This window comes from Camponotus floridanus, unplaced genomic scaffold, assembly GCF_003227725.1.
Source record: "Camponotus floridanus strain SB8 unplaced genomic scaffold, Cflo_v7.5 scaffold111, whole genome shotgun sequence".
Classification (NCBI taxonomy): Eukaryota; Metazoa; Arthropoda; class Insecta; order Hymenoptera; family Formicidae; genus Camponotus; species Camponotus floridanus.
Genome location: NW_020229228.1, coordinates 301,750 through 315,320, shown reverse-complemented (window position 1 = coordinate 315,320; position 13,571 = coordinate 301,750). Strand labels below are relative to the sequence as shown.

The following is a 13,571-nucleotide window of genomic DNA, read 5'->3' as shown; positions in this document are numbered from 1 at the left end:
TCCAAATATACTTGTATCTTTTTTTTATTATGATGCGATTGGAGCGGTGATTGAAAATAATTCGTTTAATCTTTCAGATTAATAAACATTTGTCGACCCAAGCAATGTGATTCTCACATTCATGATAATCCATCGCGGTATCGAGTGAAGATAAAAATTTCTCGCTGTCAGTATCAATCATGAATGATGACGCAAATTCGAATCTCTCAAGATGGCAATGGTATAGCGCTGTTTTTTTAAATTTTCGTATCTTGTTACGTTTCTCGCCAATGATAATATATATCAGAGAGAAATAGAGAGAGAAAGAGAGAGAGAGAGAGAGAGACACGCGTATGTTTACAATAATATATACACGAGAAAGAGAGAAAAAGAGACGCGTATGTTTATATTTACAATACGTTCATCTGTTTTTTTCATGGAAAAAACTCTTCGATACGGAATTATTTATCACGCAAAAACACGTCGTAGAAAAGTTTTCGAATAAAGTATTACAGCTCAATTCGTGAGAATAAATTTGATATGAATTATAAGTTTATAATAATGTGAGTACGTGTATAAGAATATAAGCGATGACAAAAAAAAAACGTTCAAGATAAAGTAAAATCCACACAGTATCCATGTATATTTGATACATCTAATGTGCTTGAAATCGAAAACAAATGTTTTATGACAAAGAATATTTCAATGTTATTGTCCTTTAAATATTTATTTCATTACGAAGTGAAATTACATTCTTGTGAAAATAATCCTTTTATACATATATCAATATTATACATAATCAATATCTTTATTAATATCTTTATCAATATCTTTATATACATATATCACACGACCAATATCTTTATTAATATCAAATAATATGTGATGTCGAATTTTTTCATTTAGATTAGAAATTTCTTCGAGCTACGCAAGGACGAAGTAACACATCGTATCCTTTATATCATTTACTGAAGACGCTCATACAAGTACAAGTACATACACATACAAATAGACTAGTACCACCGCGATGACTCAAGGGGGCGCGAGAGCGCGACGACGAGCCGGCGAGACGGCGGACGGAGCCGAGCGCGGCCGAGCTCACACGAACGCGAGCTCTTGAGCGAAGTGAACATTTGAACCATAGACGCGCTCGACAGTACGCGGACAGTGTAGTGAGTGAACGTTGTCGCGCGCCGGGTTTGCGGATCTCGTCCATTTTTTGCTCAGCTGTCAAGCGCCCTACTCTCACGACTGTGAAAGCGGTGTTTCGTGAGTGGACGCCCCTAAAGTACGATATAACCTCTTTGTTTCGCTCTGCTCCCAAGACGCGAGTCTGTCTCTCTCTCTCTTTCTCTCTCTCTCCCTTTCGCGCGTTCGGCCTTCTCTCTCTTCCGCTCTCGCATACATTCTCGGTCTATCTCTACCGCGTTCGGTACGTCTCTTTCTCCCGAAGCGTGGTACGCTCGATAATCGTCTACTCTCGCAGACAACGACGGTGACGTTCGTCGCGACACTGACGTTTTTGCTTTCAATCGCCCGCGTCGCGTGTGCGCCACCAGTTGCGTGTTGCGTAATCATTTTACAACAGCCCGTCTCGTGGGTGCATCGGCCCTGCTCCCCTCCCCTCGATCGCCGTCCGCCGAAGAGTTTGGTGCCACGATCCTTGGAATCTGACGTTTGAAGTGCGACTTCACTGGTGAGTCTCTTAAAGCTTACATAAAAAAATTAACGAAATACGAATATTCTTATTTTGTTATTCGAATTATTGAGAATGATTTTTAAGTACATACAGACGTATTAATTATTAATTTTGCAGAGATTGCTTTTCTTGATAATGTGATAACGAGTCTTTTTAGGCATTTAAGAAAGTATGTGTGTATGAATAATACAGTATTATAAAGCTTACATAAAAAATAAACGAAATACGAATATTCTTATTTTGTTATTCGAATTATTGAGAAGGATTTTTAAGTACATACAGACGTATTAATTATTGTAATTTTGCAGAGATTGCTTTTCTTAATAATGTGATAACGAATTTTTTTTAGGCATTTAAGAGAGTATGTGTGTATGAATAATACAGTATTAAATATGAGTAAATAATATACAAGCTTGTTCGTTGGCACATTTAAAAATGTGCAGCGAAATTACAATAATAATATCAAAGTTGAGTTAATGTTGGGAACGTAATGACGGATTTATGAGAAGAAAGAATGCTATTATTACAAACCGCGGTTTTATTAAAGAGGAGTCACTTATGGATTTGATTTCGTGAAAAGTAACAATGAGCGAATATCTCTGAAATAATTTGAGGTATTAGAATATTCATTTTACGTAAAAATTTCCTGTAAAAAAAAATAAAAGTATGTATGTATGTATTCCGTAGTGATAAAAAAATTAATAAATTGTAACGATCTATATTAAAAAATTAAATATTAAATGTGTTGTTAGTTTTAAACACAATAATATTTATCAATTATTATTTTAAAAATGCAAATATATTTTTTTTAATTTAAAGAATAAAAATGTACAAAATTAGAATAGATTTATTTGATACTTTATTACATAATTAGAATAGATTTACATTTTGAAAGAAAAACAAACTCTTTATCAATCAAAGTTAGAAGAAGTATTGTTTTAAATGTTTTCAAATTTATAAAAGTTAAATTCATTAAATTATAAAATTTGTATTTCATATGATCGTTATATATAAGATCGTTACATTTAAGGTGACAAGGAAAAATATTCAAGAACTTGTTGATTTTCTATTTTTTTAAATTGAAATGTATGATTATATGTATTTAAAGATTTAAAAAAAAAAGCGTAGCAAATTTAAAGTAAAGTATACGTCAGAATCTAGTCTTAATTCAAGAATTCCATGTTGAGTTTGTGCTAATCAATTGCTTGAAACTCACTATGAAATTAATTCATCGATGTGATTAAAAACTCAAAATTATTTGTTATAAAACATGCAATCGTACAAAGATAATTGAATTGAGAAAATTATGTCGCTACATTTTAATCACATTTTATTGCGGAAAAATCCGATACTTTACTTGCAAAATACTTTCCTCTAATCGTAAACATCAAAGGAGCATACTCGTATACTCGTGACTCAAGGTGGAACAAAAAAGCGACGTGTACAAACAAAGAAATAAAAAATCAGAAGCGACAAGCATAATAATTGCCGATTCACATATTAAATTTTATTATTAAATATTAACAATGTATGTGTGTATTTTTTATAGTAATAGCAAATGGAAATTTTAGGAATAAAATCGCTAAATTTTTTATTTCTCTTGTCTAGTATGTGCGATTTTTATATTTGCGGCAATTTTACAAAAATATAATTTCCGCCATCTCTTTTATTATACATTGCGTGGGGAACTTTTCGAAGATAATGTACGTGTCGACATACACAATAGTGCACATAGCCACTCGCCATGTCGTGACTACAGTGGCACTTGCATATGCAGTATGTTCGTCGGCATGAAATTATCCAGTGGCCATCCTTTCGTTCTGTCTCCGGTGTCCCTTTTTTTCCCCTTTTCTCCGAAACTTTTAAGAAGGAAAACTCTTCATTATTCTCGTCCGGTCTTCTTACAAATCTTCTTCGTGTTATAGAATTTTAGATATTTTTTATTATTGAGGCACGAAAATTGAATCGAACTTTATATGACTGACCCTTTTCATGTTTTATTATTTTATTATTTCAAATTTTATTATTTGGGGGAAAATAGATATTTCGAAATTGTATGTATATATTTATTATATATGTTAAATCTAAAGAGAAAAAGAGAGAATTTTATTTTATATTTTTATCAAATTTGTACGATAAAATCAAACAAAGAGAATCCTTGAAAAGGTCGCTCGCTGTATAAATTTATAAAAAATGTAAAATAAAGATTTCTTTCTTTCTCTCTACAGATTTTAATATCATGTATAATAAATAAATTTTTAATTTCAGTTCGAAACGCGATTTAAATATTATTAAACAAACTTGTTCTTACTCACGAAATCGTCTCTTCAAAATATGATAAACGCGTCTCGTAACTTTGTCATCGAGAAAAAAGATAAATATCTTAATCGCAATAACCGTCGACGATTTGTTGCCCCGTTGAAAACCGGAAGGAAGAGCATCGGACGAAGTGCAAGTACTTAACCTTGCCGCGACTTTCGAACCTCCGATCGAACGGGGTTCAAGGGGAAGGGTTATTAAAAGGCTCTCTCTCCTTCGCCGTCTCTCGAGTAGTCATTAAAGGCGGAATTGAATTGATCCACTGCATGTCGCTCGCGGTTCATAGTGTACGTGTATATACCCACGTTCATGGCAGTATCGCACGCTGCGATCGAATTTATTATAATCATTCGACTGGAATATCGCGAACGTGATGATTTCCTATCGAGGTGATTCTTTATCGCAATGCGAAATTTATAAAGAGGCACATATGCTCGCTCAATCACGCTTCTCTTATAAGAAAACGCATTGATTATAGTAAATTCGCATAACGCTGTAAAATTATATTTTAATTTATTAATTTATAATTTAATTTATTAATTTATAATTATATATTATATAGTTTTTAATTATATATTATATATTTATAATTTATAATTTAATTTATAATTAAAATTAGCTGTTTGATATAGCAATTACATGACAGTTACAGATCATATCGTGGAAAGGAGAGCAAAATTATATTAATCTTTTACGTTCTTTCACTATGTGCTCTTTTTATGAAGATTTTTACAAAAATGAATTAGATGATAATTATTTATAAAATATTTTAAAAAATATTAAATAAAAATATTAAATTAGATTTATTTTAATTAGAGATAGTTTTGCTTAAATAATTCTTAAAATTGAAAAATGATTATTTGCACGCGTTGCCTTAGTTTCTTATCGCTTTATTTTTTATCAAAAACTACCCTTACATAGATGCACATTACGTCGCTAGTATTAAAGTAGAATCATCGAATGAATGATGGGTAAAGAGAGGGGTAGGTTGGAAAGGCTGCCGGTGGAATGATAAACATAGCTTTTGCGTGTACTTAAAACGCATGTGCGTGCATGTCTGCCTGCGTGTGTGTTGGTGAAGAAGGGAGACGATTGAGGTAGAACGCTAGAGCGCGAGAAAACCGAAGGGAAAAAGACAGAAACGAAAGGGCGGCGTGTGCATGATGGGATAAGTGCACGTCTCTGACAAAACGCCGGGGTCCGTTTACGCACACGCACGCACGTAACACACGCACGCGCGACTCGGCCCCGACCGATCGACAGTCGGTCCCGCGGAGTCGTATTTATTAAGCATTTTTAGCGGCTCGATTTGCCCGCGCAATATTGTGGAACCGACAATTTCCGCGCCGGTCGATTATATTCGCGCCGAGATTCGCCGCGATTCCCGACAATGTGATGAGCGAGTGCATTCGTGGGAATCGCGATCAATCGGCACTCTTTGCCGCGAACCTGTTGCATCTTACCTCACGTCTCAACTCGGAGTAGTTGAGGTAAACTCTGCATTATTTACCCCACAAAATTGATATGCAGATCGCACGGATTTCCCCTTTGTAATTTTCATAAATCTCTTTTTTATTAAGATTTTTTTAATACATTTGTTTTGTATAAAAGTGCCTTTTTGTTTAATTTATTATTATTATTATACTTTATTATATATAATAATTTATTATATTATTATAATTAAATATAATAATAATAATAATAAATTAAACAAAGACACTTTTATACAAAATAAATGTATTAAAAAAATCTTAATAATAATGTATATACATACACATATATGTAATGTTTTAAAAAAATTGAAATATGTTTGGGATATTTTGAATAATTATAGCATATTTTTTTATTACAAAAATTTGAAAAATTTAATCTTGATAATTTTCTTTCTAAACTGCACATGGATTCGATGTACGTGTATGACATTATGCATTTATCTTTACGACATATCAGAATTAGTAGCGAGTCGTGGATTTCATTGCTGTGTGCAATTTTTCCGAGTTATTATTATGATTGTGCGAATCATTCGAGAGGAATGCAAGCGTAATTTACAAAAATTTCGAGAATCTCCGGGAACAGACTTGTACTTGCCATTTTGAGTTTTGCCACGCAAGTCTGATTCATCCGGCAAAGTCGGGATTAGTCGTTACGATCTCTGTGATTATGACCACGTCGGAACACGAAGTCTGAATAGCGTCTTCTTCAGCAGTTTGAATAGCTGACGACCGGCCGTGCGTTTCCGAGTATGCGCCGTGTGCTTTTTGCCTCGCGAGAAAATGCACCCGACACGCGTGCAAATCCAACGCGAACGGTATCGTGCCAATAATTGCGCGCAACTTAAGTGTACGCCTTGGTACCTGAGGACCGCGAGGAATTGCGAAATAATGAGCACTCTTCGGACGAATGATTAGGAAAAAAGTGTCCGTCATTAGGATCGGCAATGGATGGCGTGGGCTAATCTCGTTACGTTGCGCTGTGGAATTTTACAATTGCGCAGTCATTTGTTTTAAGACCGCTTAATGGGATGGGACAATCAGCACTGTAATCAATATTTTTTATCTCTCTCTGCTTTTATATAGATACACACATACGCTGTATTATTTCGTCTTTCGAATTTATGTCTTCCATCATCATCAACGTGTACGTGTCTTTTTTTTTGTTTATAAAAGCAATTGATTACTAGTATTCAATAGCAATTTTCAAATTTTTATAGAGTGAATCAAATTTATAAGATTATAAATTATATTGCGCATCGAGAGAAATTTGTAATGGATTTTTAAATTGCAAGAATTTTTTTTTACGTCTTCTTATAAAGATAATGATAAATCTTTATATATCCTGATTATTAAGATGCGTAAATTAGATGCCCCAATATTAGAAATAATTTTTTTTCATGATTCGATTGCATTATTTAGAATGCACTTCTTTTATTTTTGTTTGCACACTTTTAATAATAAAATTATTAAAAGTTATTTTTAATAATAAAGTTATTCAAAGAAAACTTTTACTTACATTAGCCATCAATTTGTACAAAAATAGTTTTCAATTATTTCTAATATTGAGGGGCATCTTGATTATTAAGTTATAAATTAAAATCGCATTCATTATAAAAAAAATTTTATTATATAAAATGTATTATATATATTTAATATATATATATATATATTTAAATATCATTTATATATGTATTATATATATTTAAATATCATTTATATATATTTAAATATCAAACATAATTTTATTTTACTATTCTCTTGCACTGGTCAATTAAATGTATATCGCGAATGTCGCATAAATTCACATTAATAATAATGAACGAATGCACACAGTTGAGTGACACAAATTATACACAATCGCTGTAGTCGGATATTGCATAAAAAATAATATTGCAGCTGCCATTTTTTATAACATCTATCATTGATATTAGTACCAAGGTAACCGCTCCTTTCCGTACGTTATATCCGCAAGTCCTTGTGCAATTTTCCCTCAAGCATCTTTAAGAGGCTAATGCGCGCGTTTTTTTGCGCATTATTTACACAGGTAATGCAGATAAGTTATGGCAATATAAAATGTAAAATATTCTTGCAAAATATGTGTCATATTTCATACAGAGGAGAAGATAATAATATAAAATATATTTATGCATGCATTTTTTACAGATACATATACATATATATTCAGTAGTATATATTTTTAATTGAATTTTGTTTAGCTAAGAACGGTTTAGTTAAAGAAATTTAATGCAAAAATACAGGGGGGCATCGCACGCTCGTAATAAATCTCGATAGTGAGGATGCGCGATAGTCGGGGTTAGGTCCTTTTCCTCACGGCCCCCTCGAGAGGACAATAACTCGTATTAATTTGACAGTTAATTAGCGCCGATTGGATCGATCGTATGGCCCGTGATGCACTTCCGCGATTAGCATTTTTTTTCTCAGAACTGCCCGCTGCGTTTGCTTTGCTGTTTGCGACTCGCTATTAATTCCGCTCCGCAATGAGTATATTGTAAAGACATATGCTTAATGTCATACGTCTACATCGAGCTCATGCGCGGATTTGAAGAAAAGTCATCATTGTTTTAAAAATCAAAATTAAGCATTTAGAAGATAAATTTTTGCAACTTGAAAATTTATTATAAATTTCTCTTCTTTTTTAGGTTCTTATGTTTTTCGTGTCATTAATTTATATATTTATTCTTATAAATTTATTTTTAATTATATTATTTCAATTATATCATTAATTTATATTTATTTTTAATTATATTATTAAAGTTTTGTATTCTATTTTTATTTGTAATAGATCTCGATAAAACCTTTTGATATCATGATGAAAAGTCGTTGTCTTATATTTTATTTCAAAGGCAAAAACTTAAAAACTTAAAAAAAATTATTTAGTAGAGTGTGTTTATTTTTCAACATAATTTTACTTGAAATAATCTCTTTGTGTTTATATTAATGAATAGTAAAATTATTCCTCTTGCAAAACACAATACGAAAGAAGCGAGAATTTATTATGATAAACGGGACTTTCAGCGCTAATGCTCTTTAATTAATAAAGTTAAATCGCCTTATCTCGCATTTCGTCGGCAAATTTATTCGCTCGACGATGCACACGGGATTGCGAGATTTCTTCGATATGGCACGCACCGCATGAAACCGCGCGTTGTAGCAATCCTGAAAACTTCCGTCATCGCCCGCGGCGAATATTAAGAATGTCGTTGATTAATCCCGCGTTGCTTTTTTTCTTTCATTTTTGCGCTCTACCGTTCTATAAATAAAAGACACACAAGGTATACCGCGCGGTGCTTGAACCCCGGTGGGTGTGCATCTCTCTACGCGATTCTCCATTTCTCCTCTCGTTTCTCGTCGCGTCTTCCATGAGAAAGCGCTCCGTGAGGAAAGCAACGATTGCGGTCACGATCATCGGAATTTCTGATCGGAGAAATTCTTAGATTATGAGAATGGATCAACGTGAAACAACGTTAGAATACGAGATGCACTTATTAACCCTCGCAAACCTCTTCTTCGAATGTTGTATAAATTTAATTCTATTACAAATCCATCCTACAAAATGCATTATTTATCTTAATCCGTAATATATTTTTAAATATGAATTAGGAAATATTGTAAATATTCAAGTATTAATTATGCATGATTTATTTAAAATCCTGATGCGACTGTCGGAAATGGGGATTAATGAATAAATAAAATAGTGGTGTTAAAATACTTTGAATATTAAAAGCGCAGAAATAAAAATGTTTATTACTTTATTATTATGTATTGTTATTTTATAATAATTACAATTTATTTATATCTGATGATGCATAATTTAATCTGATGCATGACTAATAATTAATTTTCTTCCAACATCTATATGACGATAAACATCTTTATTTTATTTATTGATCCGGTAAACGTGGATATTATGGTGATTGACGTTAACAAATGATACTCATCACTCTGAAGATTAGCATCGGCGATTCGATGATTATAAGCTTCGTTCGTTTTCGGACATAATTTGGATTGATAGCTTATTTATGTTTAATGTCAATTTACCTGAAATTATGTTAAAATTGAAATAATGCAATACTATTTATTTTTTATATTTCATAATTTAATTAAATTAATTAAATTAAATTAATTTAATTATCATATTTGTATAATTACTTCATCTTATAATCAGTTTGAAATAAAATTTTATTTTATTTTCAAAAATTAAATTAAAATTGTAGCAATTTAATTTTTTAAACTTTAAATTATTAAATTTTAAAGCGCACATAATTTTAAAAGCACATTAGACAATCATTGTGTTGAACTTTCAGTTATATAGATTAACAAGCGTCGATTGATTAAAAATTTTTTATATCGACTAGAATTATTTTGAAACTACAGAGGCTCTCACAAAATTGTACGAAAATTGGAGTGATTATAGCAGTGATTATAAAAAAAATTGATTGATCGTTCTTTGCGCTACATTCCAATGATAATTACGTGATGAATAGACGTCGAGAGGTAGTGTGTGGAGTGCGTATATATAATAATATGAAAAATAAAATATTTGCCGCGCGCCCAGCTGTTAATCGGCGTTCATTTACAAATTGTCATTATTTTCCACGTGATTCAATGTTGACCTAACCCCGCCGGCCACCCATAGACGTTTGTCAAAAGTTCAATCTTTCAAATTGATTTATGATTGTTCTCATAAACGTATGCCAAACCGGTTCGGATCTTTAGAACACTTAGTCGGCCTGAAAGTTGATAATTATCGATTTCCTGATTTATCCATGTCCTGCCTTCTTCTATAGAAATTCACGAGATTACGGTGATATGTAAATAACCTATAATTGTCAACGAGAAAAAAATTCTCGAGTGTCCTGCATTTATCGTTTTTATGAAGCAACGACGCGAGTATCGGATTAAATTGCAACTCGGAATCTCTGGAGGATAATAAAACGATTCCTCGCGAGAGTCTCCCAACTCCCGTCAAATCACGGCTATTACTTTCTGATCACCCTGTACATCCGTGTTTTTATTCGAGCATTCACTTCTACCCTGCGCGCGCGATCATGTTTTTATTCGTGCGCACGTAGAGCCGGTCCACGTGCACGGGCTCTCGCATATACACCGTGTATAGGGGACGGTAATGAACCGGGTTGCTAGCTTGCGCGCGCGCGCGCGCGCGCACACGCGTGTATGCAAAGTTAGAGTCCGCGTCGTATATATATTTAAGAGCACGTACACGCACGCACACATATCCGCGGCAGAACGTGCGAGACGGTGCACACGTAGATGCGATACAAGACGAGGCTCCAGGCGCGGTCAGATTAATGAAACTCATGCGAGCAGCGGCTCTCAAATAGCATTGCCCACCGATACTCGAGAAGGAACTCGTGACTATCTTCCTCTGATTTTCAAGAAACTTCCGTTGCATTTGTATCTCGAAGTGGAAGAGAGAGCGATGAGTACTTTTCATCGTTCAAAATTTTCTTTATCAGATTCGAGAAGGTATGTTTTCAATTTAAATGTATATCTGAAAGAAAATAATTAAAAAAATTTAATTTTAAGAAAAAAAATTAAATTTGTTTAATTAATGTTAATATTATATTAATATTAATATAATAATGAAAAAAAAATTAATTTTGAGACCAATTGTTAATTTTTGAGATAATTTTGTTAAAGATAATTCAATTTCGTATATGTATCTTTTTTTTTAACTGTTATTTTGTTTCTTTTTAAACTTTCAAAAATTTTAATGAAATGCAACGTCGGAATATTTTATATGTATTTTAATTTTCATCTATATATTTTTTATTCCTGTTTTGGACGCTAAAGAAACTAATCCGAAATATGCAAAATACATAAATGCACTCTGTGGCACAAACGACTGATGCAGTTACATGAGCTATGCATCAATTTCCTGTAACTCCTGTGTAGCATTTAGAAAAAAGTTAAATGGACAGGTATCTTCGCGATGTGAAAGCATGGTGGTCGTTACAAATGTGCACACTATAAGCGGTAAACATACGCTGCGCGATGCGCGAAAATAGCGCGAAAGGACCGCGTGGCGCGTAAACTATTATTGTCTATCATGTCTCACGCGTTCATTCTCGATGATGTGTTACGTGCAAACACGCCGCTTTAGCTCGTCCGAAACTGACCGGTAATTGTAATTCAAATCCGTCCGAGAACCGCCGTTACACACTCACGCTGTTGTCGGTGTTAAATCACGCCGCTGCTGGACGGCGCAAGGATTCGAGATGTTCCGGGAACGTCATTATCCTGCCGCCTCCTTGCGAAACGTTTCGATGAAACGCGAAAATTACAGGTGTGTCGTGGCAATCGCGATTAAAGTGCATCGATATCTGTGAAAAGTGACGGAAATAGCCCTAATGTGGAGAAAGTTATCTTCATCGTCGCTCAAACAATTTAATAGTCGCCATAATAATTATTATATACAAAAATAATACACTATAGATATTTATAAGTTTTGAATATTCAAAAAACTTATGAATAAAAAATAAGTAAATAAATACAATAAATAAATAAATAAATAATAAGTGAAAATAAATATATATTATTCATAAATTTTTTGATCATTTCTTTTTGATGCATAAAATTCTCTTGAGACTTTTAATAAGATCTCTACGATATATAATTATTTTCGTATTTATTTTCTTTGACATATTTATTGATTTTTCGACTCGATATAAAAATAAATTGTTTCAATTTTGATTGAATCAGGTGATTCTGCTTTTTCAATTATACGTCTTTTCTTATACCGTCGTAAATTTATACTAGCATACATATGGACGCCTCTGCAGGTATAACTGTATACTTTCACGTGGCCGCCGACTTTAATCGGAAGGTACTTAACCGAACCTAGTATAGAATTATAACCAATACCTCCTATTCCCATACTTGGTTGCTCGCTTGGAGAGTTTCCCACGACTTTGCACTATTCTTGCCTGACGTTTCTTAACGGAAGACAGACGTTCGCGAGCGAAAGAGATACGAATTTTCGAATTTTAATTTTCTAAACCAGGTCAACATAAAGTGCTGGAAGCATAAGTTTCACCGAGAAATAATGAATTTTTTTTACTGTCGCACGATGTTCTCATCAGCATCACTAAAAAGTTATCAACTTTCTTGCCATTTCGACACGATATAGTCTGTTACATGCATGCACACATTTTAATTTAAATTTACGATATTATTATAAGAAGTACATATTGGAACAAGTATATTGGAAGAAGTCGAAATACTTGTTAGCGGAAGGAAATAGGAAAGAAAGTCACAGTCAAAGGTCGAGAAATTAAAGTCTTTATGATTCGCGAAATTGAAATCTCATAAATTAAAAATCTTGCAAATCAAATAAAAAAGCCATATAATACAACGATATTATTTTATCTACATGATTTTGCTAAAGTACAGTACTTATATAAAACTCGTTATAAAGCTTTATGAATGAATGACAATTCATTTTTAACGATGTTTCGCTTTTATTTCATTTCGTCGTGACTTGAAGCGCATCTCGAGAATACTTTCTAATGGCAGTATATTGTCGTAATACTTCTGCTAAATAATTATTACTTGTACTAGTAACGTAGTTATATTACTCGTTTATAGTTGAGTAACCTACTACCGATTAATCATTATTACAAATATATTGGCGCTTTATCAGAAAATACTATTTCTGCCTTGTTGTGTTGTAATTTGGCTGAATTTACATCGTAATGATCAATATTTAGATTTTATAATTCGAATAATAATTAAATATTTGTTAATTATAATTATTAATAGTTATGTCAACATGTTAATTATGTTAATAATAACTATCTCGAAGAGAGAGAAAGAGAGAAAGAGAGATGTGTGATAATAATTTATTATATGAGTGAAATTGGAATTAAATTCTCTTCAATTTAAACAGATTCAAATTTTGTGTTTATATCTCAAAGATGATACAAACAAAGAGTCGACGATTCAAACTCGAAATCAAATCGAAATCACACTGATTTTCGATTTTTTATAATATTATATTTATATTTTATATTTATATTTATATTATATTATATTTATAT

At 32.5% G+C, this 13,571-nt stretch overlaps 1 protein-coding gene across 1 annotated transcript in view; it reads left to right on the top strand.

The window, feature by feature from the left end:
* Positions 1–1,046: 1,046 nt before the first annotated feature.
* LOC105248633 (protein N-terminal asparagine amidohydrolase) overlaps positions 1,047–13,571 on the top strand; it is a 49,350-nt gene continuing 36,825 nt past the window's right edge. Inside the window, exon 1 of the mRNA XM_011253530.3 lies at positions 1,047–1,675. The gene's annotated coding sequence lies outside the window, so the exon portion shown is untranslated. The remainder of the gene's footprint in view (positions 1,676–13,571) is intronic.